The sequence below is a fragment of the Lonchura striata genome, chromosome W, assembly GCF_050655825.1.
Source record: "Lonchura striata isolate lonStrDom1 chromosome W, ASM5065582v1, whole genome shotgun sequence".
NCBI classification, from domain to species: domain Eukaryota; kingdom Metazoa; phylum Chordata; class Aves; order Passeriformes; family Estrildidae; genus Lonchura; species Lonchura striata.
In genome coordinates this window covers 13,638,853-13,661,583 of record NC_140743.1, presented here as the reverse complement: position 1 = coordinate 13,661,583, position 22,731 = coordinate 13,638,853, and positions in this window count along the sequence as shown.

Genomic DNA, 22,731 nt, shown 5'->3' with positions numbered 1-22,731 from the left:
TATACTCTGACTTTGTGGGTTAAAACCAGTTTTCTCTGTATCATTGTATTTTTTGTAATCTCGAGTAAATTGTAACTCTGACCTGTAACCTCTCTTGAGGTAGTTGAATGGGATTAATTTCTCCTGCCGGTTTACTTTTAAACCAGCACATCTTTTGGGGCCCAGTGTGAGGCTCGAGAGAGGTCGGAATTCCAGTTTTGTTCTAAAGCATTTGTGTATTGGGGTATAGCAACTTTCCTGGTCATCCTGTTTCTCGGTGTATTCACGTGCATGTTGTGCCCTGTACATATTTCTGCATAGGGGGGAGTATTTGCCCCTCATGATGCTCTCTTTACGATCAGGAGAGGAATCAAAATTGCTTTGCTGATTTACTGCGTTTATGGCACGATAACATCAGCGGCACTGAGTTTCATTTGGAATGTGTATTCGGTCTTGTTTGCCTGTCCTAGTCTGGGCTGCTACCTCTGGGGCCTCATTAATATTGGCACCCAGCCTGATGCCTTGGAGTGGCTACCTGGAACAGAGGCTAGACAAGGTTTAAGAGAATAAAAGTAGGTATTTATTAAAGGCCTTCAAAAGGTACACCTTGGGCAGTCAGAAGCCTCAGAGGCTACACCCAAGATGGACGATGGTGACGAGTTTTTCAGACAGATATAAGTTTGGTCCATTTACATATCAGGGGTTAATCCTCTAATTACAGCTTCAGGTAATGAAGTCGTATGCCCCCAGTTTGCTCGCCTCCCCCAGTTCACTTTTGCTTATACTTTCCGGGGCCTGAGGCAGTAGGGTGTCCTTGGATCTCAGGCCTAGATGGGTTGTTTTGTCTGACTAAAATGTGGAGACAGTTAGCTAACGCTTTATATGGAGTTCAGAGTTCTGCACTAGTGCAGTACAGGATTTGAAAAATATAAGGCATCAAGCCTGTGGGGTGAAGAGGAGAGAATGTTTTTTTCCAGCCCTTCAGGCCTGCTACAACAGTTTTTGAGAATGTTGAGTTCCCTCTAGATGTTAAGGACAGCATAACCTTCTTGTTAGTTCTGCTAAGTTTTCCCTATACGGCTTGCACTGTCTGCACCATGCTTAGAGTCAGGACAGAGGCTTCTAGGGAATTTGTCTGGAGACCTGCCCTAGGAGCAGATCATCCTGAGTGGCATGGGATGTCAAAGGAGATGGGCCAGTATTTTATAAAATTTCTCCCTTCCAATGATCTGGAAGTTCACCTCTGAACAACTGCAAGGACCCTGTTAAAAGAATAAGTTATGTGGAGGGAAAAGGCTCTGACAGCTCCAGAGATGGACAACTCACAGCAACATGCTGGGCCTTGACCATTGCTTACCAGACACTGCTTGGTATGGTACAACACTTTCCGGAGGAGGAGAAAAGAAACAACTCAACAGGAACCATGTCCACACAAACCACATCTGAGCCAGAAGGAAAAGGAAACAAATCAACAGGCACCGTATGCATGCAAGCCATTGCTGAACCAGAAGGACAGCCTAAGCTGGTAGCAGTCGCCCTTGTTCAGAAAAGAAAATCTGCATAGTGAGTGACGAGGAAGAGGCAGGACCTTCGCATCCAGCAGAAGAGACGGAGCCAGAAAACGTCACTCGATCCCTATCCCTGGGCAAGCTGCGTGAGCTGCGTAAAGAGTTCACACGCGAGGCAAATGAGTCCATATTGACCTTGCTGCTCTGAATCTGGGATGCCATGGCTAATGATGCAATTCTAGATGGTAGCGAAGCCAGGCAACTGGGATCCAGTGTCCGGGGGTGTGGCTGTTGACCAGGGGATCGGGAAAAGGCAGGAAACTTTGAGCCTCTGGCAACGACTGCTGTCAAGTGTGAGGGAAAGACACCTTTGTAAAGGAGGATCTCCATGTGCCGCGAGGACAGTGGAACATGATGGAACAAGGTGTCCGATGCCTGAGGGAATTATCTGTGCTGGAGATCCTTTTTTTCAGAGGACAAGGGATTCCCTAAAAGTCTAGACGGTGTCCAGTATGCATCACAAATGTGGCTGAAATTCGCTCAGCTCGGGTCAGAAATATATTCCTGTTACTTAGCGACGCTGCAATGGAGGGAGGGAGAAGATGAGGTGGGTGCATTGGTTAGTAAACTCAGCATTTATGAAGACGCTGTCGCCGCCCCGTTACGGGCCCACGTCTCGCCGGTGGAAATGAAACTGGCTGAGCATGTCTGGAGCCTGGAAGAGAAAATTGAAGAGGGCTACCAGAAACTAAGAGAGGAGCTTAGGGAGGGAATCTTCCATATCTCGCCAGGACAGACGAGAGTCTCTGCTATTGGGAGCAGGCGTCCCCCAGCTAAGGAGAGATTGTACACTCCACGAGAGTATACTCCCGGCAGCATAGGAGTGATGATGTTATGTGCGATCCTCTTGAAGCGACCTCCTGGTCATATTTAAAGGAAGGGAACAATAAGTACCGTGACCAGAACTAGAGAAGCTCTGCCTCTAGCCAGGTAAAGGAGAGGGTCTATTGGATTGTGTTGATCCGATGGCCTGGCACATCAGACCCCAAAAAGTATAAGTCTTTAGTTGACACTGGCACACAAGGTACTTTAATGCCATTGAGAAATGTGGGGGCAGAATCCATCTCTATTTCTGGGGTGACAGGTGGATCCCAACAGCTGACTGGACTGGAAGCTGAAGTGAGCTTGACCAGGAAGGAATGGCACAAACACCCCATCGTGACTGGTCCAGAGGCCCTGTGTATCCTCGGCATAGATTACCTCAGAAGTGGGTATTTCAAAGACGCGAAAGGACACCGCAAGGAGAGGAGAGGCAAAAGCTGCAGTAGCTGATTTGCCGCTAGCAGAGGCCGCTCTGATGCGAGCTCAGAACCTCCCCAGGTGGCCTGGACTGGCACCTAGATGAGAGAGGAAAAGGGGGTGCTTCCCCTTTCAAAAAGGTTCCTGCAAACTCCCAGGGGTGGCAGCTGGTCTCAGTGCTAGTAGTGGTCGAGGTGTGGGCGGCGGACAGCTGACGGCTGGAATCTTCTCATCAGCAGCGGGCACAGGTGGGGAAGGTAGGCAGAACTCAATCGTAGTGCTGAGTTGCAGCGCAGCAAAGTCCCCGGTCAGAGCGCACAACCTCCCACGGCACCATGCCGCAGACAGTTTGCAGATCCCCTGAGTGTAAGAGCCCACCCCCCCAGCTAAAACTCCCCAGCCCCCACTGGAGAATTGTAGTATCATAGACCAGCCCAGGTGTGAAGGGACCTTGAAAGATCATTTGGTGCAGCCTCTTGTGGGAAAGGGAGCCTAGATGAGATTCTTTAGCACCCTGTCCTATCGCATCTGCAAAAACCTCCAGCAACGGGGACTGGTGCAACTTGTGCCCGTTGTCCCTTGTCTTCTCCATGTGGCTCCCTTGAACTACTGGAATACCGTGTGGAGGTTCCCCCTGAGCCTAGGCAGGTGCCTAACATTTTGCAACTAATTCCTTTGTCATTGCTAGCCTTCATGCAGCTGCTAGCTGCTTTTAGATGTTCTTCCACAGCTTTTGGATCATGCTGAGCCCATTTGTCCGAGTATTTAGGACTTAGGCTTATTCCCTGCTTCTGTAAGTATTCAACAACGATATCTCTTGCCATCCCTCTGACGATGCCAATTGGTGCAAATGGGTGTTTTAGGTCGCTTAAAGAATCGCCAGAAAAAGTATCAGCAAAAGCAGGTTCTCAAGCCCTTTGGGCATCTTCATGGCCCTCCTTGGGACACTCTCCAGTCTGTCTGCCTTTTTAATTGAATTCTGGGGACCAGAACTGGACACAGAGTGCGGCCTGCAGGCATGGCCTCTGTGAGAAGAGGCCAGGGTCTGCTCTGTGCTAGACGCAGCTAGTTTTCACCAGCTCGGCACCAGACTTCCCTGGGAGCCAAGGCTGAGCAACTCGGCAAAGCTGGTGGCACCCCTGTGTAAGCATATTTAAGAGAGGGCAAAGCGCTGTCTGGGGCGGTTATTTCCCTGATGCCCTTAGATCTGGCAGGTGGCTATGTCCTGAAGGAACTTTTTCATCTTATTGTCTCCTCCTGTCCTATTGAGAAAGGGTGGTGAGAGAACAGCTGTTTGAGCCCCTGGCAGCCCGCCAAGGTCTGACCTCATAAAGCCTGAAAGGCATGTTCTTCCTTGCAGAAGGGGGTTGGTGGCTTAGAGATTTTAGGAACAGGAAAATTAATTAGGGACTGAATGTTGATTTGAGTGAAGGGTGGGTACCAATCCATCTTCTATAACTGCAACTTCAGCAGCAAAGGACAGCTGAGAATCCGGCCCCAATGATGCTGGTTTGGGTGTTGCTAAGATGGAGTTCATTCCCCCATAGCATCTCTCACAGTGCCGTGTGTCACGTGAAAAAGGGAGGAGGCTTCCTTGACCTTTGTTGCGGGGGGATTTAGTCTGTAGTGTTTAATTTGTCTGTGTTTCAGGAAGGTTGAGACCGTTGTGCCCGGCCAGTCTGTCAGCATCCCGTTGTGGGGATCCTTCACTGAGCAGTCCTACTGGATCAGAGGCTGGTTCGACTGACTTAGGGAAACACACCAACAGTGTAAGGGAGACCCCTCAGCAGGTCTTCCCCTTTACCCACTGTGTTACCTGCTGCTGCCGACTGGTAGCGTCCGCCAAGGATTCACACTAACAGTTTACGGAATAGCACTCTCTATTTATATAAATTGTGACGGGTTACGGTTCGAAGATTGTCGGTGATATAGTGTCTGACTGCAAAAAATATATCTGAAGGAATATACGGACAAGCTCTAATCCCCAATAAAATGTTCAGCATGCATAGAGTATGATTCTTATCCAACACGCATCTCTATGGGGGAGAAGACGGGTTCAGCCCATCAACTGATCCCAGCAGCTATGATGGAGTCTTCCCTAACTTTTCCCCATTCTCGACTTATTTTTTTTACTATTTCTGTGTGTTTAAGTGGAGCTTGAGTGACCCTAGTCATGCATACCTTTGTTACTGATTGGTGTAAAATTCTCTTGCTTTGCTTTTAAAGATACAGTCAAAAAGAATATAGAGCACATGCCCAGTGAGGGGTGGTTGCGCTTTGGAGGTGGGTAACTTTGGGATGGAGGTGTACGTTAATATTATTATTATTATTATTATTATTATGCTTTAATGAAGCAAGTTCACCTAAGGAGAGTGAGATTTCACCACAGTTGCTGCCTCAGCAGTAAGACATCTTCCCCTATCTCCCTTGGTTGACAGGTGGTATGCTGTTTATCAGCTGCAAAGTGCCATCGAGTTCCCTTCCCTGCAAGGATTTCTGCAGAGCCTGGCCTTCGCTCTGCTCCACCCTCCGTTCCATCCCCCTTAGCAGGTGTGTGTGTGTATGGGGAATCATGACGGAATAGGTTTCAAGCCATGCCAACTGCATTCCACCCAGGGAGCAGCAACTGTGATTTACCCTATAATTCCCGCACTGTTATAACTCCTGTGAGGATGCTAATATAACCCCAAAGTTTCCTCTAATTGAATCCCCAGTTACCAGTCCACAGGGTCCCCGGTCATTTTCCCACGCCGAGCTTTGCACTGGTAGCTAGAAAGGTGTTGATCACACCCCAGCGTTTTGGCTACTGCTGGGCAGTGTTGGCACAGCATCAGCGCTGTCTCTCCGACATTCTGTCCCTCATCAGTAGGCTGGGGGTGGGCAAGGTCCTGGGAGGAGACACAACCAGGACAGCTGACCCAAAGTGGCCAGAGGGCTATTCCATACCATATGACATCAGCCCAGAAATAAAAGCTAAGTTAAGGAGGGGGAAGGGGGCACATTCGTTATTTACAAGGTTTGCCTTTCGGAGCAACCCCTACGCGTGCTGGAGCCCTGCTTCTTAGAAAGTGGTCGGACAGTGCTTGCTGATGGGAACTAGAGGATATAATTATTTGTTTTTTGCCGCGCTCCCGCCCCGGTTCCCTTTGTCTCAGCCCCGGCTAGCTCTCATCCTGGGGCGAGGGCGGGCGATGGAGGCACCCTCCGCCGCTCCCAGCTGGGGTTTGGAGAGTGCCTTTGTGGGTCCCGAGCAGCGCTAGCAAGCCTCGCGGTGGTAAATGAAGAGCGGATCCTGCTGGGGGCTAAGTCCGAGTTTATTGTAGCCCAACGGGGCCAAATGTCCTAGAACGGTGCCAGCCAACAGGAACAAGCACAAGGTGCTTGCACTGGCTTATAAACTGTAAGGGAGGGGTATCCAACGACCAATGGGGATAGGGATAGGGGGTGGCTCCGGGATGGGGGGATATGGTGGGGTCCAATGGGGGAAGGATATGGGGGGAGCCCCAGGTCCTCGCCCAATCACCCGGTGCCCTGAGTAGAAGCTTCTGGATGGATGGGAAGGGGCACCGAGTGATAGACAAGGCACCCGGGGGGGGTAAAATGCCTCTTTCAGGGTGATGGATAGATACTGGGAAGGCGGGAAGGGCGGACAAGGCGGGAAAACTGGGGATAAACCAAGTTGCACACAGGGGTACAAAGGAATAAACCAATACATAATACAGGGATAATAAAACATATACATAACGCAACTCCACATCTCCTCCTTTTTTTGTTTAAAAAGAAAGAAAGGTGAAGAGGATAAAGTAAGTCTTTAAACGGGGGCTTCACAGTCACTGGGCTCATTTTGAAACTAGATGTTTCCTTTTTCTGGAAATTCTTCTTTTTGAAACCCTTCTTTGTTCAAGGGTTTCAGTTCATCACTATGTTAAAGCTTGTAATAAACACAATGAGTCCCAGCAGCAGCAAAAGTCCTGTTTCTTTAGAAAGCAACTGAAATTAATAGTCGAGGTAGGGGAGGTTTAACTCAAAGGGGAACAGAGAATCTCCGGAGCCAGGGAGGGAAGAGGGGGGACCAGGTGAGGGGGACCTTTTCCGCCGTCGGAGGGCGGCGTACCCAACTTGAGGACTGTCCGGTTTTCTCTTCTGCGTCTTAGGGACATATGGTCTGACGAATTTGGAAGGGACCCATCTCAGGCCTGAGGGCGTGGATACGCAAGCGTACCCCCGTCCCCAGGTGACCAAGTCATAGGGTCCCTCCTGCCGCCAGGTCTCAGGGTTTTTAATGAGAACTGGCGGCTTTTCCCTGACCTTGCTCTGCTCGTAGGAATTAAAGTGCCTCGCGATGGGGGGGTTGAGGCACTCGAAGGAACAGTTTAAGAAATTGATGGTAAAAAGGGCCCGCGCTAACTGAACCTGGGGGGACTCATTTTTAGCTGACGACTGTTGTTGTTTAAGCATCCTTTTGATGCTTTGATGAGTCCTCTCTACCACGGCTTGACCTGTCAGGGAATAGGCGATGCCAGTTTTATGTTCTATTCCCCATTGCTGCAGGAAGCCTGCGAATTCCTTGGATGTGTACTCGGGGGCATTGTCTGTTTTTATCTGTTTTGGGACGCCTAGCATGGAGAAGGCTTGTATCAGGTGTTTCTCTACTTCCTTGGCCTTCTCCCCTGTGTGGGCAGAGGCGAAAACTGCTCCAGAGAAGGTGTCCACGGAGACATGGACGTATTTCATCCTCCCGAAGGAGGGGATATGAGTAACGTCCATCTGCCACACCTCACAGGACCTCAGACCCCTAGGGTTAGCCCCTGCGCTCACCGACGGTAGTGGGAGCGACTTACAGGACAGGCATGTGGCCACAATGGCCTTGGCCTGGTCCCGGGTTAGATGGAACTGCCGGACCAGACCAGGCACATTTTGGTGGTAAAGCTGGTGGCTTATTTTGGCTTGCTGGAACTTGTCCGGGAGCGGCGCCAGCTGTGCGGGGGCGGCAGCGAGGGAATCGGCACGGCGATTGCCCTCGGCCAAGAACCCTGGCAGGTCGGTGTGTGACCTGATATGCATCACATAAAACGGTTGCTCTCGGTGGGAGACTAGCCTTATCAGCTTAGAGAGCAACCTGTTAAGGGCATCGTTGGAGACACCTTGCAGGATTGCATCCTGTGCTCTAGACACTACACCTGCTACATAGGCCGAATCAGTTACCAAATTAAAAGGTTCAGAGAACCGCTCAAAAGCTCTAACGACTGCGGCCAACTCAGCTACTTGAGGGGATCCTTCTACTTCAACAACATCTGCCTCCCACTGCTGAGTTTGAGGATCTTTCCAAGTCACTACTGACTTGTGGGACCCTCCGGACGCGTCCGTAAAAACTGTTAGAGCCTTTAAGGGTTTTTTGCTCTGAATCTGTTTTGTTGACAGAGTGAATTGGATTTTGGAATTGAAAATTTTGTGGGCCGGTCTCAAAACAGAAATTTTTCCGGTGTAGCTGTCCAGTGCAAACTGCAATGATTCATTCTCTTGCAGCAGGTGTTCCAACATTGCCTTTGTGAATTGGCCCGATTCCAATTTCAAAGGAATGTGGATGTGATCAAAGTCACACCCCGCCAGCTCCCGAATCCGTGTTCTCGCTTTGCGGATTAGCTCTGCTATCAGCTCTTGTGGCCGTGTCAACCTTTTGGATCGTGAATGACTCAGGAATACCCACTCTATGATGGAGAGTGGGTCCCTTTTGTCCTGATCCTTGCCCTTTCCTAGGGTGTCTGCCCATTGGAAGATGACACCGTGAAGGTGTGGCAGTCTGCCCAATATGATGAATCTGAAGGGCAGGCCCGGATCGTACCTGTGGGCCTGCCTGGCAGACATTGCCTCCTGAACCTTCTGCAAAGCAGCTTTGGCCTCTGGAGTGAGTTCCCTGGGAGAACTAGGCTCTTCCCCCCCTTTCAATAAATTGAAAAGAGGGGCTAGGTCTTCGTTGTTAATACCTAACCAGGGTCTCACCCAGTTTAAAGACCCACACAGCTGCTGCACGTCGGCTAGAGTCCGAATTGAATTTTTTATGGCCAATTTCTGCGGAACAATGGTCCGCTTGTTTATCTCCAAACCCAGGTACTTCCAAGGTGGCATTCTTTGAATCTTATCCTCTCGCAGCTCGAACCCTACAGCAACCAACGCACTGGTTGTCAGTTCAAGCGCGTGTGTAAGTAAATCGTTGTTGGGGGCACAAATAAGAATATCATCCATATAGTGCTGGATGATCACACCCTCGGTGGCTGCACGCACAGGGGACAGCAATGAAGAGACGTACCACTGGCAAATGCTTGGGCTGACTTTCATGCCTTGGGGAAGAACTTTCCAGTGGTATCTCTCCATTGGGGCTTCTCGGTTGATGGAAGGAACCGAGAAGGCGAACCGTGGCGCATCATCAGGGTGTAGGGGAATTTGGAAAAAACAATTTTTGATGTCAATGACAGCCAATTCCCAATTTTCTGGTAACATCGTGGGGGACGGCATCTCTGGCTGGAGAGGACCCATGTCTTCTATTACATTGTTGATGGCGCGAAGGTCATGAAGGAGGCACCACTCGTCTTTGCCAGGTTTTTTCAGGACAAAGACAGGGGAATTCCAGGGGGATGTTGTTTCCTGGATATTCCCTTTGGCAAGTTGCTCCTTCACGAGCTCTCGAAGCGCTTTTAATTTCTGTTTATTGAGCGGCCACTGCTCTACCCACACTGGTGTATCTGTGAGCCAATTAAGTTTCCGGGTAGGACGCTCCTCAGTGACTGTTGCCCGAAAAACCTGGGGGGTCGGGATGTTAATTGTGACCCCCCACTGGGCCATCAGGTCTCTCCCCCATAAGGGTTCTGTGTAATCTAATACGAACGGGCGTATATAGGCCGATTGTCCGTTCGGCCCCTCAAATTTTACGATGTTTTTTGATTGCTTTGCCAATTGAGAACCCCCTACACCTTGAATTTTCCCTGCCACGTTTTGCAATTCCCAGCGTGACGGCCAATCCCGTTCGGGAATGACTGTCACGTCTGCTCCTGTATCTAGGAGACCGCTTAGGTGTTTGTACTCCCCATCCTTCCGCATATAGCAGGAGAGCTTTGGTCTTTCCTTCCCTATGACCTGGGCCTGGCACACCTGGTAGCTCTTCTTCGCTGACTTCTTCCATAGATCCTCAGGGTGTGCCGGAGGCCCAGATGCTGGAATGGCTTGGGCGATGATTTGGCCCTTGGGAAGGAAGACTGGAGGATGGGGGCAGTGCAGCCACACCACTAATCGCTCGGTGTTCCTAGATGTCAGGGATGGTGCAATAGTGACTTCGAGAGGCGTGAATTTTGTGTCCCCAAGAACGATGTACTTACTGTGGAGGTTCCTCCAGGTTCCTGGGTCCTCTGTGTCGACAGCGATGGAGTGCCAGTCGCTGTCCCTTAGGTGCAGAGCCTCAGTCAGGGCCAACCTATATGGGGAGAAACCAGATACGATGTTAAGTATCGGCTTGGGCTGGTTCGGGCCTCGACCCAGCCAAGCAATGGGAATGAAATCCACATCTTCTCTCATATAGGCTGGTTTGTCAGCCATAATCTGGTGTGTCAAGTCCAGTGAAATGTCTTCAGGTGGGCATTGCAGGTAGTTGTCCCTCCCCTCCTCTGATGTTATAGAACCCACCATATTTATGTCCTCGCGCAGGGAGGGACTGCGCTGATGACTCAGTTTTTTGACAGGTGCGGCCGAGAAGGCAGGTAGGGACTGGGGTGGATCGGGGTTCCCACGCTCCCCCCCCCCGGAACCGAAAGCGTGGGAACTGGAAGTGGGGTCGTGGGAACCAGGGGACGAGGCGTGGTCTGGAGCAGGGGGAGTGGTATGGTGGGGACTCCCCTCCCCGGGGGTGGAGCTGAGGGGTGGGGTGTTGAATAATTCAAGGAAGGGGGAGTTGACGGGGGGTGGAGGAGGGAGGTGGGCGGAGAAATCCGGGGAGCAGAAGGGGTTGGTCTGTCGGAAGGGATTATGGGAGGGGGGAGGACAGGTATCTTGGGAAGAAGGAGCACGAGTGGCGGGAAAACCCACGCGGTCACCTCCATCTTGTGTCCTGGGGAAGGGGGAAGAAGGGGAGCCATTTCGTGGGGTTTGGGGATGGAGGATGGGGGATGAGGGATCTTCGGGGGTCTGGGATAACTGAAAACGAACGGAGTCTCTACGGGACGGGGCTGTACAGTGCGGGGAAGAAGGGGAACGGGTAGAAGCAGAGACAGTGCCTGCACCGCTCTGCGGGGTGTCTAGGGTATTCTCAGAGGGGCCAGAATCTGCCTGCGGGCAATGCCGGGATGCCTGTCTGATAATACCCGACTTCGGGAGAGAGGGAGAGTTTTGCCGCAGTTTTCCCGCAGCGCCCGCCGCAGCCGCAGCCTCGGGAGCAGCGATAGCAGCTGCCCTGCGCCCCGCTGCAGCGGCGAGCGCTGCATCGTACTGCAGCGACCGGGCTGAGGGACAGGGAAGCGGAGTAGGGTTATATGAACTACCCGCCGAACTGGGGATCGGTTTGTTTGCGGCTGGCTGTGGCAGACTTTCGTAGCGATATTTAATTATATCGCGAATTTGGAGAGCCAAATGGGTGAATATGGAGAGAGAGAGATCTGACTGTCGCAGGATCTTCCCCGCTACCTGTTCCCAAAAAGGGGCTTGGTATAATTTAGCTGGCGAAATGTCAGGGAAAGTTTGCGACAACCACTGAACGAACCGTTTTACTTCAGATTTTTTAACCTTAATTCCCCCCACTAAAAGGATACCCACAACTTGGGAATAAATGCTCTTCTGCGGCACGGACAGCCTTGCACCCATGGCTGTTAGATGTTAAATCGTGCTGCAGCGCCTACGATTGGGAAAACACGAACGAAAAACAAAAGACCACACTTCCGGCTTTGTCGCGGTCCTTAAGCTTCCCGCCCGGAAAGGGAAGCACCAAAAACAGGAATTTTTTCCCCGAACCCCGGGAAAAAAGAAACCCACCAAAAAGGGATCCTTCCCCTAAAACCTAGGGGAAAGGAACCAACCAAAAAAAAAGGACCGGGAAAGCCCCAGGGGCCCCTATACTCACAAACCACAGGGGTCCGAGAGGGAAGGGTGGAAAAGAAAAACCAATCGCAGGGCTTCTCCGCGAGAGAATCGACTCCGGAGGTGCTTTCCAGAGCTGCCGATCCTGTCCCCAAGAGTGCCACCCACTAAAACGTGGGTCTGCTCTCGCCGGGGTAGCTGACGGCCAGGAGGACGATTCTTCAGGTCTGCGCGACCCTAAAATCCTCAAACGAGGGTCCAACGCCGCGAAAACGGGGCCCCACGTTGGGCGCCAGCTGCCGCGCTCCCGCCCCGGTTCCCTTTGTCTCAGCCCCGGCTAGCTCTCATCCTGGGGCGAGGGCGGGCAATGGAGGCACCCTCCGCCGCTCCCAGCTGGGGTTTGGAGAGTGCCTTTGTGGGTCCCGAGCAGCGCTAGCAAGCCTCGCGGTGGTAAATGAAGAGCGGATCCTGCTGGGGGCTAAGTCCGAGTTTATTGTAGCCCAACGGGGCCAAATGTCCTAGAACGGTGCCAGCCAACAGGAACAAGCACAAGGTGCTTGCACTGGCTTATAAACTGTAAGGGAGGGGTATCCAACGACCAATGGGGATAGGGATAGGGATAGGGGGTGGCTCCGGGATGGGGGGATATGGTGGGGTCCAATGGGGGAAGGATATGGGGGGAGCCCCAGGTCCTCGCCCAATCACCCGGTGCCCTGAGTAGAAGCTTCTGGATGGATGGGAAGGGGCACCGAGTGATAGACAAGGCACCCGGGGGGGGTAAAATGCCTCTTTCAGGGTGATGGATAGATACTGGGAAGGCGGGAAGGGCGGACAAGGCAGGAAAACTGGGGATAAACCAAGTTGCACACAGGGGTACAAAGGAATAAACCAATACATAATACAGGGATAATAAAACATATACATAACGCAACTCCACAGTTTTTCCTGTTTGCTTTTTTGTGCAAAAACCTTCTCTTTTCCTTTAGTAAACTGCCTTATCTCAGTCTGTGAGTTGTTTTCCATCTTATTTTCTCTCTGTGTCAAGCTGAGAAGGGGGAGTGATAGAGCGGCTCTGTGGGCACCTGGCATCCGGCCAAGGTCAACCCACCACCGATGCTTTTGGTGCCGTCCAGGTGTTGTAGGATAAGGACACTGATAATGCGGGTAAATAATTGGCTGCAGAGCTGGTGCTTGCAACAGTGTTCTGGGTTCTATGAGCATGGGACCCTGTTTTTGGATCAGCATCTGCTTGGGAGAGCGGGGCTCCACCTCACTGAGCGGAGCAAAGATGTTTTTGCCAGTAGGATAGCTGACCTCATTAGGAGGGCTTTAAACTAAAAGTGAGCTGTCGCGGCAGGGCGTCCCCAAACTGGCAATAATTAGCATTGACTCCATGATTCACAGAAGGCTGATCGATCTCTTTATTATAAAATAAATAAATATATCATTATTAAGAAACCCATTGCTTTTATAGACAGTTAGGATACACCTGGACCCAATTGGTCCTCCAATCCAAACACCATCACCATTGGCTAATTAAGAAACCACCCTTTGGCAAACAAATCTCCATAACACATTCCACATGTTCACAATAACAGGTGCAGCAAGTGAAGATAAGAATTGTTTCTCATTCTTTTCTCTGACCTTCTCGCAGCCTTCCTCAGAAAGGCCTGGGAAAGTTATGTGTTGCTCTCTCTGTGGCCAGAGAGTTGCTGCCACAGTGAGGGTGTGAGGAGGGAGAGAATAATCAGCAGCCCTGTGCGGGAGTGATGGACAGGGTCAATGAACAAAGGGCAGGGCAAGAGCTCCAGTACCTGAGAGTCCCCCTTAGAACCTGAGGTCAGCGGTGGATGTCACAGCTGCAAGTGTGCCCAGCAGAAAGATCTCCTTGGACGCGTAAGTTTTAAAAGAGGAGATTGACAGGAAGCACGGAATCCAGGTACACGGACAGGAGTTCAATGCCAGGTATTGTACGCTGTCCCAGGCTAACCGACGTCCTGCCTTCAGAGTGCACAAAAGAGAGGTAAGCCAGAATGTAACCTCGGGGTGACTGACACAAGTAAGTCCTGAGATGAAGGAGACCGGATGCACTTCTGTGCTCAGGGTAGAAGGAAGAACCCTCCCCCATCTCCTGAATTGCCCCTACATAACAGACAGGATGCTCCTGGTTTGGAGACTGAAGAGCACGTGAGTAATGGACGGGACCCAGGACAAAGCCAACCATGCAAAGCTGACCTAACCACCTGCCCACGTTAGAACCAGTGCGACCAGAGAAGCACATAAAGGTATTAGTAATTGGAGATTTCCTCCCGAGAAGCACTGAGACACCCATTTCCCACCCAGACGATTTCTCTAGAGAGCGCTGCTGCCTACCAGGAGCTCGCATTCACGGTGTCACTGAGAGGCTGCCGAGGCTGGTGAACCCTACAGATTATCGCCTGCTCCTACTTTTCTCTGTAGCGTCAGATAAGGCAACTTAGAACCCTCCCAGGAGTCTATTATGTCTGTAGGAGCGATGCAAAAAGGATGGGGAGCACAGGTGATGGTCGCCTCTGGTGGTGTCCAGTCTGAGGAAGGGGTCCAGGAAGGAGGAGACGGACTGGACGGCTGAATGCCAGGCTGCGCAGCTGGTGCCATGCTCAAGGTTTTGGCTTCTATGATCATGGATGTACCTTTAAGAAGCCGGGTCTGTTGGGAGCTGATGGGATTCACACGACCAAGCGGGGCGAGATCGTCTTCGCCGGTAAGCCGGTTAGACTTACAAGGAGGGCTTTAAAGGAGACTCAGCAGGGAAAGACAATGGAGTTCTGAGCAACAGAGAAGAGCCAGGGGCTGGTGATGTGTTGGGAACCAAGAGGGGAATACTTGAGAAATGCTGCAAAGGAATTGGGGCTTGATCCTTGTCCAAAAAAGTGACGCAGTCAACAGCCCAACGGAAGTGCCTCTGTACCAATTCATGCAGCATGCATAAGAAAGAGGAGCTGGAAACCACTGTGCAGCCGGAAAGCTAACAATGTAATCACTATAGTAGAAATGTGCTGGGACAACTCAAATGACTGGAGCTCTGCAATCAATGGCTATAAACTGGAAGCAGGGACACACATTCTGGGAAGAATCTAAAGATGCCGCCCAGGTCTGTAGGGATGGGGTCAGAAAAGCTAAGGCAAAGCTGCAGCTGACTATGGCAGGGGATGTAAAGAATCGGACAATGGGCTTCCACAGGTGCGTTGGTCAGAAAATAAGACTAAAGAAAGCGTACGCAACCCACGTGCCCCCCCCTTCCCCCACTGCTGATAAATAAGCCAGGAAGTCTTGTGGCCAGCAACATGGAGAAGGCTGTGGTACTCGGTACTCGGTGATTCATTTTCCTCTGTTTTCACTGGCACAGTTACCACACCTCTTGAGACCCTGAACCTCAAGGCAGGGACTTGGGGAACAAAATCCCTTCCATCATAGGAAACGATCTCTTTTGAGGCCACCTGAGGAACCTGTGGATACACAAGTCCTGCACCTCTGGGGAGGCGCATCCCCATGCACCAGTACATGCTGGAGGCCGTTCGGCTGGAAAGCAGCTTTGCAAAATAGGACAGTGTGTCCTTGCCTGAAAGGCGGCCAAGGATATCCTTAGCCCGATATAGAGGAATGCACGGTTCATATATGTATATATGATACAAGACAGTTGAGTGGATCATTCAAGGTGGTCTCTGTCCCCGGGGGTGCAGGGCATCGAAGACCACCCTTGGGCAGCTTTGAGGGCACTGCCTATTTTTCTAGAAGCCTCCTATCCAGCTTAACGCAAATCTTACTCTCCTGAGCCCTCAAGCCAGCAGTGCCGAAGGCACGCTTTGCATTTTATTTGCTTCCAGGAGACGTGCATCTTAGAAATGTCTGCAATGGAAGTGGGGCTTTCAGCAAACAATGTAGAGCAACTTCTGTTGTTTTTTCAAAATGTCCTGAGAAGTTAAAGCCAGGCCTGCCCTGGCCAAAGCAGTCATTTGACTGGAGGGAGCAGCACCAAAAAGGGACAGGCACCTTTGGGGTGGACTCGATGTGGTAACAAATAACAAGCAACAGTACTTGTAGCTACTACAGCGTCTTCTGCGACCTCGTAGCCCGCCCTCAGGGTCGCAGCACTACACGGGGCAGATCCCTCCGCGCCCCGCGGGCGCCAGGTCGACGAGGGCGGACTCGCCAAGGGGGCGGGGAAAAGCGAAAATGACAGGCGAGACAGCAAATCGAGACGCGGGCCACGATCCGTCGGCCCAATGGGCGCCGCGGAGGGCTCGGCTTAGTGGAGGAAGTGTCGGGGCGGCCACGGGCGTTCTCCTTGGCTGGCGAGAGTGTCGGCGTGCTGGCCTCTGGCCCTGGTGGCGCCACTACTGTCTTCGGAAAGATTATCGGCAAGGCGTTTCTCTGGTGTCGTCAGCGACGAGGACGAGGAGGTAGCCGCACCCTTGCTCTGTGCGCGGTTCCTCTTCCTTTCCCCCTCCTCCCCCTCCCCCCTCCTCCCGCGCTTGCGGGCATCTGAGCCGAGGACCCGGCGCGCGGTTCCCGGGCGCGCGGCAGGGTGCTGCTGCTGCGGGTGGGTGCAGGGACGGGGGAAGGACGGGGCCTCTGTGGGTTGTGGCGCTCTCTACTGCACCATCCCCTAAACCTGTTCTGAGCCGCACCCCCACCCCTCCGGCTGCCGCGGGCGTATTAGGTTGCTGCTGTTGTCCGCACTCGCCTCGCATTCCACCCCCACCGTGTCGTGTGCGCGCGTAGAGAAGGACCTCTGACGGTAACTTGGCCTCAATGTGTCTCCTAACAGCATCGAAGAGGTTTCGCAGTGTTATAAATGAGAATTTATACTACGCATAACAGCAGCTTCGCTGTGCTAGGCTTTGGTTCTGAACTCGCAAGCTGGATTATTAGGGCAAGGAATTACGGCTTTCTGTAGTTAAAAAAAAAAAAAATTAAAAAAAAATTACAAAGTGGTCATCCTGCAGGCTGCAATGGCTTTCCAGAACTTGTTTCTGTGGGGAAGTAAGACCGTGATAACAGCATTCTTGCAAGGGTCATGAGTGTTAGTACTGGAAACTAGAGTGAGCTGCTTAGCCCCGGGGGAAACCAGTACAGGCGTTGCCTATGCGATGTTAACTGTAAGGTAATTTCCCATATGACTTAGTTATTAAAATGCTGAACGTTAACAGTTAGGGGTGCCTTTTGCTTTTAAAGGCAGAGCTTGCATGCAGTATAGAAGACAGACTCATCCTATGCACTTGCAGGCTGCCTGTCATTATGCGTGTGTTCGATACTTGAGCTCCCTGTCCTGTGGGAAACGAATGGCCGCTGCTCTTCCACTTCACTAAACTCTTTGATGATTCAGTTAAGCCATTTGCCTCCAGTCTCCGCATGGCCCACATCCAATAGAAAAACTGCATAGGAAACAATCAGCCCGAAACTAAAACATACCGGAGGTTGTTAGTTGCAAGTAGTGGCCTGTCTCCTTCCCCCATTGTCTTTCGTGACAAATCCCAGTTGTGGAGGGGGCTCTGTAAAGATGTCGTGTTTTGGGTATAGAAAGCATTATAATAATGCAAGAAAAATCAATGTTCTGGCTGGTGTTTGGGTATCTGGTAATCTGCTTCTGTAGGAGTTCAGTGGGGCAGATGGTTTTTGCATAAGCTCTTACCTTTCTCTAAAGCCGGTTATGTTTTAACTGTTTAATCTTCCTCCAGTGCCGTACGTTCCATGATCTTTTGCCCCTAGACGGGACGCTTTTCCTAGTCATGCCTAAGGAGCCAATTATCGAGTTGTCTGAAGCAGGAGGTTCTGGTGAATCTGTAAGTACTGTGTGAGCTTTCTGTATGCTAAGCTGTACCTGTAGATAGTTCCTCATTTACTGGACTCTTTCCTATGCCCCCTTTCCCCCTTGATAGGGCACTGTAGGCTCCTTTGGGTTTTCTGGCGCTGTCATCTTTTTGCCTCTAGCTTGTAATGGAGTTGAGCTTTTTGACTAAAAGCAGTGCTATCAAGCAGTACTGGTCCCTGGGTATGTATTTCTGGTGCAAAATGCAGTGTTGTTTTGGAGCGCAGTCTGGTGCCTATTGTCATGGTTTAGAGTAAGAGTAGTAGAACTTCTAACATGCAGAAGAGCGCTTGGGGTTTTTGGCAGGTCAGCGGCAAGGAAGGACAAAGCTGGTTGAGAGGTGCTGGATTTTTGTCTTTTAGCTATGAAAGCCATGTTCAAAGACTTTGTAAACCTACGCAAAAGGCAGCGTAAAGTTTCTTTTCCACCAGGGTTGGTTATGTTGCCTGAAGACACAATGGGGGCTTTAATCCTGAGACAAAGTCAGCTTGTGTGGCTGTTTTGTAGTCCTTTGCTGTTTAGCTTGAGAAACATTGCCTAGCTCTCTGTTGCCCCTATGGCGTGCATAATTGGTCTTGGTGACTGTGCTTGGAACGCTTCAGTTCCCGGCAGTCGGACGGCCATTAATTTGACATGCAATGGCTGAATTGCTAGGAATTGGCTAGCTGCTTTCTCTGGGTGGTTCTCTGCTCTCGTTCCTTCCCTTCCTGCGCCCTTTATGTGTTCCTTTTTCTTTTAATTTTACTTATTTATGGGTTTGTACTTCTTTCTCCAGCTTCTTGGGCATGTAATGATTGTTGGCGAGATGTGTGTTGCTCACCTGGGCCTGACCAATGGATTCCGGATGGTTGTGGATGAAGGGCCCGAGGGTCGGCAGTCCGTCTATCGCATGCATCTACCCGTTCAGGGTGGCCGTGAGTTGGGCTGGCCGCCTGGCTAAGATTTTGGCACCGCAAGAGTTGCTGCAAGTGTACAAATCGCCACTGAATGGATTTCGTCTGTTGCCCATCAATCTAGCGGCTTTTGATGTGTAATATTTTTTTTTTTTTTTTCCGTGTGTCTGTGGAAGGTAATAAAAGCTTTGAGCAGCAGTTGCACAATAAAGATTTGTCATGGGGATATCACCTCCGTCTTGCGTGTCTTACTGAGGGGAAGTAGTTCTGCAAGTTCAAACGGTGTCTCCCTGGAATGCAAGTATGTGGAATGTTTCAGCCAGGTAGCAGCATTTCAGGGATAGGTAGTGATTGGCCTGTTTGTGTGAAGCTGGAAGCGCGTCTTGTAGGAAGCAAAGTCTTAGCTCTTTGGCAGTGGTACGCCAATGTACAGAAAGGCCGTGTAGGCTGCAGCTAAAACTGTATAAGATACTGTGTGTGAGGCTACATGCATGCTTTCCGAGGGTGGTTTCATCGTGGTGCCCTGTGTTGGTAGCATCCACCTCCTGTTGGACCTGGGTGTCCTGGTAACAGGAGTCGGGTGCCAGTTTGGCACTATGTGCATGTCAGCAAACTGTATTGTACCACCCTCTGTCATTCCTGATGAACTGCTAATGATGGATCACTTGCAGTAGCTGCCTCCTGTACACCAAACACCTCAGGCTACAAAGATGAGTGTGAAATGAGATAAGGGAGAAGAGGCAAACCTTCAAAGGGCAGGGTAGTGTTTCTTTTCTTCACACAAATGACTCAGCCCTGATAACTCCCCTCTGGGGAAGTACCCGCACATTCCCACCCAGCCTGCGGGGTCATTTCTGCTAATGGGCCATAATGGACTCAATGGCACTTGGATAATAGGCAGCTGCAACGACTTAGACCATCAAAGACTCCCTGAATATCCCATGACTCACAGTATTGCATTCCTCCACTGTGAAACTCCCTGTCCTGGGGGAGGTACTGAGCATTCTCACCTGAACCTGAGCATATATATAATCTTTGGCTTTGGGAACTTGGGGCACCACCATTTGATGGATCCGGGGGAAGACCAGAATTTCAACAGTACTGTGACCCTCACCTTACGAGCAGTGTGCCAATTTATACTCTGACTTTGTGGGTTAAAACCAGTTTTCTCTGTATCATTGTATTTTTTGTAATCTCGAGTAAATTGTAACTCTGACCTGTAACCTCTCTTGAGGTAGTTGAATGGGATTAATTTCTCCTGCCGGTTTACTTTTAAACCAGCACATCTTTTGGGGCCCAGTGTGAGGCTCGAGAGAGGTCGGAATTCCAGTTTTGTTCTAAAGCATTTGTGTATTGGGGTATAGCAACTTTCCTGGTCATCCTGTTTCTCGGTGTATTCACGTGCATGTTGTGCCCTGTACATATTTCTGCATAGGGGGGAGTATTTGCCCCTCATGATGCTCTCTTTACGATCAGGAGAGGAATCAAAATTGCTTTGCTGATTTACTGCGTTTATGGCACGATAACATCAGCGGCACTGAGTTTCATTTGGAATGTGTATTCGGTCTTGTTTGCCTGTCCTAGTCTGGGCTGCTACCTCTGGGGCCTCATTAATATTGGCACCCAGCCTGATGCCTTGGAGTGGCTACCTGGAACAGAGGCTAGACAAGGTTTAAGAGAATAAAAGTAGGTATTTATTAAAGGCCTTCAAAAGGTACACCTTGGGCAGTCAGAAGCCTCAGAGGCTACACCCAAGATGGACGATGGTGACGAGTTTTTCAGACAGATATAAGTTTGGTCCATTTACATATCAGGGGTTAATCCTCTAATTACAGCTTCAGGTAATGAAGTCGTATGCCCCCAGTTTGCTCGCCTCCCCCAGTTCACTTTTGCTTATACTTTCCGGGGCCTGAGGCAGTAGGGTGTCCTTGGATCTCAGGCCTAGATGGGTTGTTTTGTCTGACTAAAATGTGGAGACAGTTAGCTAACGCTTTATATGGAGTTCAGAGTTCTGCACTAGTGCAGTACAGGATTTGAAAAATATAAGGCATCAAGCCTGTGGGGTGAAGAGGAGAGAATGTTTTTTTCCAGCCCTTCAGGCCTGCTACAACAGTTTTTGAGAATGTTGAGTTCCCTCTAGATGTTAAGGACAGCATAACCTTCTTGTTAGTTCTGCTAAGTTTTCCCTATACGGCTTGCACTGTCTGCACCATGCTTAGAGTCAGGACAGAGGCTTCTAGGGAATTTGTCTGGAGACCTGCCCTAGGAGCAGATCATCCTGAGTGGCATGGGATGTCAAAGGAGATGGGCCAGTATTTTATAAAATTTCTCCCTTCCAATGATCTGGAAGTTCACCTCTGAACAACTGCAAGGACCCTGTTAAAAGAATAAGTTATGTGGAGGGAAAAGGCTCTGACAGCTCCAGAGATGGACAACTCACAGCAACATGCTGGGCCTTGACCATTGCTTACCAGACACTGCTTGGTATGGTACAACACTTTCCGGAGGAGGAGAAAAGAAACAACTCAACAGGAACCATGTCCACACAAACCACATCTGAGCCAGAAGGAAAAGGAAACAAATCAACAGGCACCGTATGCATGCAAGCCATTGCTGAACCAGAAGGACAGCCTAAGCTGGTAGCAGTCGCCCTTGTTCAGAAAAGAAAATCTGCATAGTGAGTGACGAGGAAGAGGCAGGACCTTCGCATCCAGCAGAAGAGACGGAGCCAGAAAACGTCACTCGATCCCTATCCCTGGGCAAGCTGCGTGAGCTGCGTAAAGAGTTCACACGCGAGGCAAATGAGTCCATATTGACCTTGCTGCTCTGAATCTGGGATGCCATGGCTAATGATGCAATTCTAGATGGTAGCGAAGCCAGGCAACTGGGATCCAGTGTCCGGGGGTGTGGCTGTTGACCAGGGGATCGGGAAAAGGCAGGAAACTTTGAGCCTCTGGCAACGACTGCTGTCAAGTGTGAGGGAAAGACACCTTTGTAAAGGAGGATCTCCATGTGCCGCGAGGACAGTGGAACATGATGGAACAAGGTGTCCGATGCCTGAGGGAATTATCTGTGCTGGAGATCCTTTTTTTCAGAGGACAAGGGATTCCCTAAAAGTCTAGACGGTGTCCAGTATGCATCACAAATGTGGCTGAAATTCGCTCAGCTCGGGTCAGAAATATATTCCTGTTACTTAGCGACGCTGCAATGGAGGGAGGGAGAAGATGAGGTGGGTGCATTGGTTAGTAAACTCAGCATTTATGAAGACGCTGTCGCCGCCCCGTTACGGGCCCACGTCTCGCCGGTGGAAATGAAACTGGCTGAGCATGTCTGGAGCCTGGAAGAGAAAATTGAAGAGGGCTACCAGAAACTAAGAGAGGAGCTTAGGGAGGGAATCTTCCATATCTCGCCAGGACAGACGAGAGTCTCTGCTATTGGGAGCAGGCGTCCCCCAGCTAAGGAGAGATTGTACACTCCACGAGAGTATACTCCCGGCAGCATAGGAGTGATGATGTTATGTGCGATCCTCTTGAAGCGACCTCCTGGTCATATTTAAAGGAAGGGAACAATAAGTACCGTGACCAGAACTAGAGAAGCTCTGCCTCTAGCCAGGTAAAGGAGAGGGTCTATTGGATTGTGTTGATCCGATGGCCTGGCACATCAGACCCCAAAAAGTATAAGTCTTTAGTTGACACTGGCACACAAGGTACTTTAATGCCATTGAGAAATGTGGGGGCAGAATCCATCTCTATTTCTGGGGTGACAGGTGGATCCCAACAGCTGACTGGACTGGAAGCTGAAGTGAGCTTGACCAGGAAGGAATGGCACAAACACCCCATCGTGACTGGTCCAGAGGCCCTGTGTATCCTCGGCATAGATTACCTCAGAAGTGGGTATTTCAAAGACGCGAAAGGACACCGCAAGGAGAGGAGAGGCAAAAGCTGCAGTAGCTGATTTGCCGCTAGCAGAGGCCGCTCTGATGCGAGCTCAGAACCTCCCCAGGTGGCCTGGACTGGCACCTAGATGAGAGAGGAAAAGGGGGTGCTTCCCCTTTCAAAAAGGTTCCTGCAAACTCCCAGGGGTGGCAGCTGGTCTCAGTGCTAGTAGTGGTCGAGGTGTGGGCGGCGGACAGCTGACGGCTGGA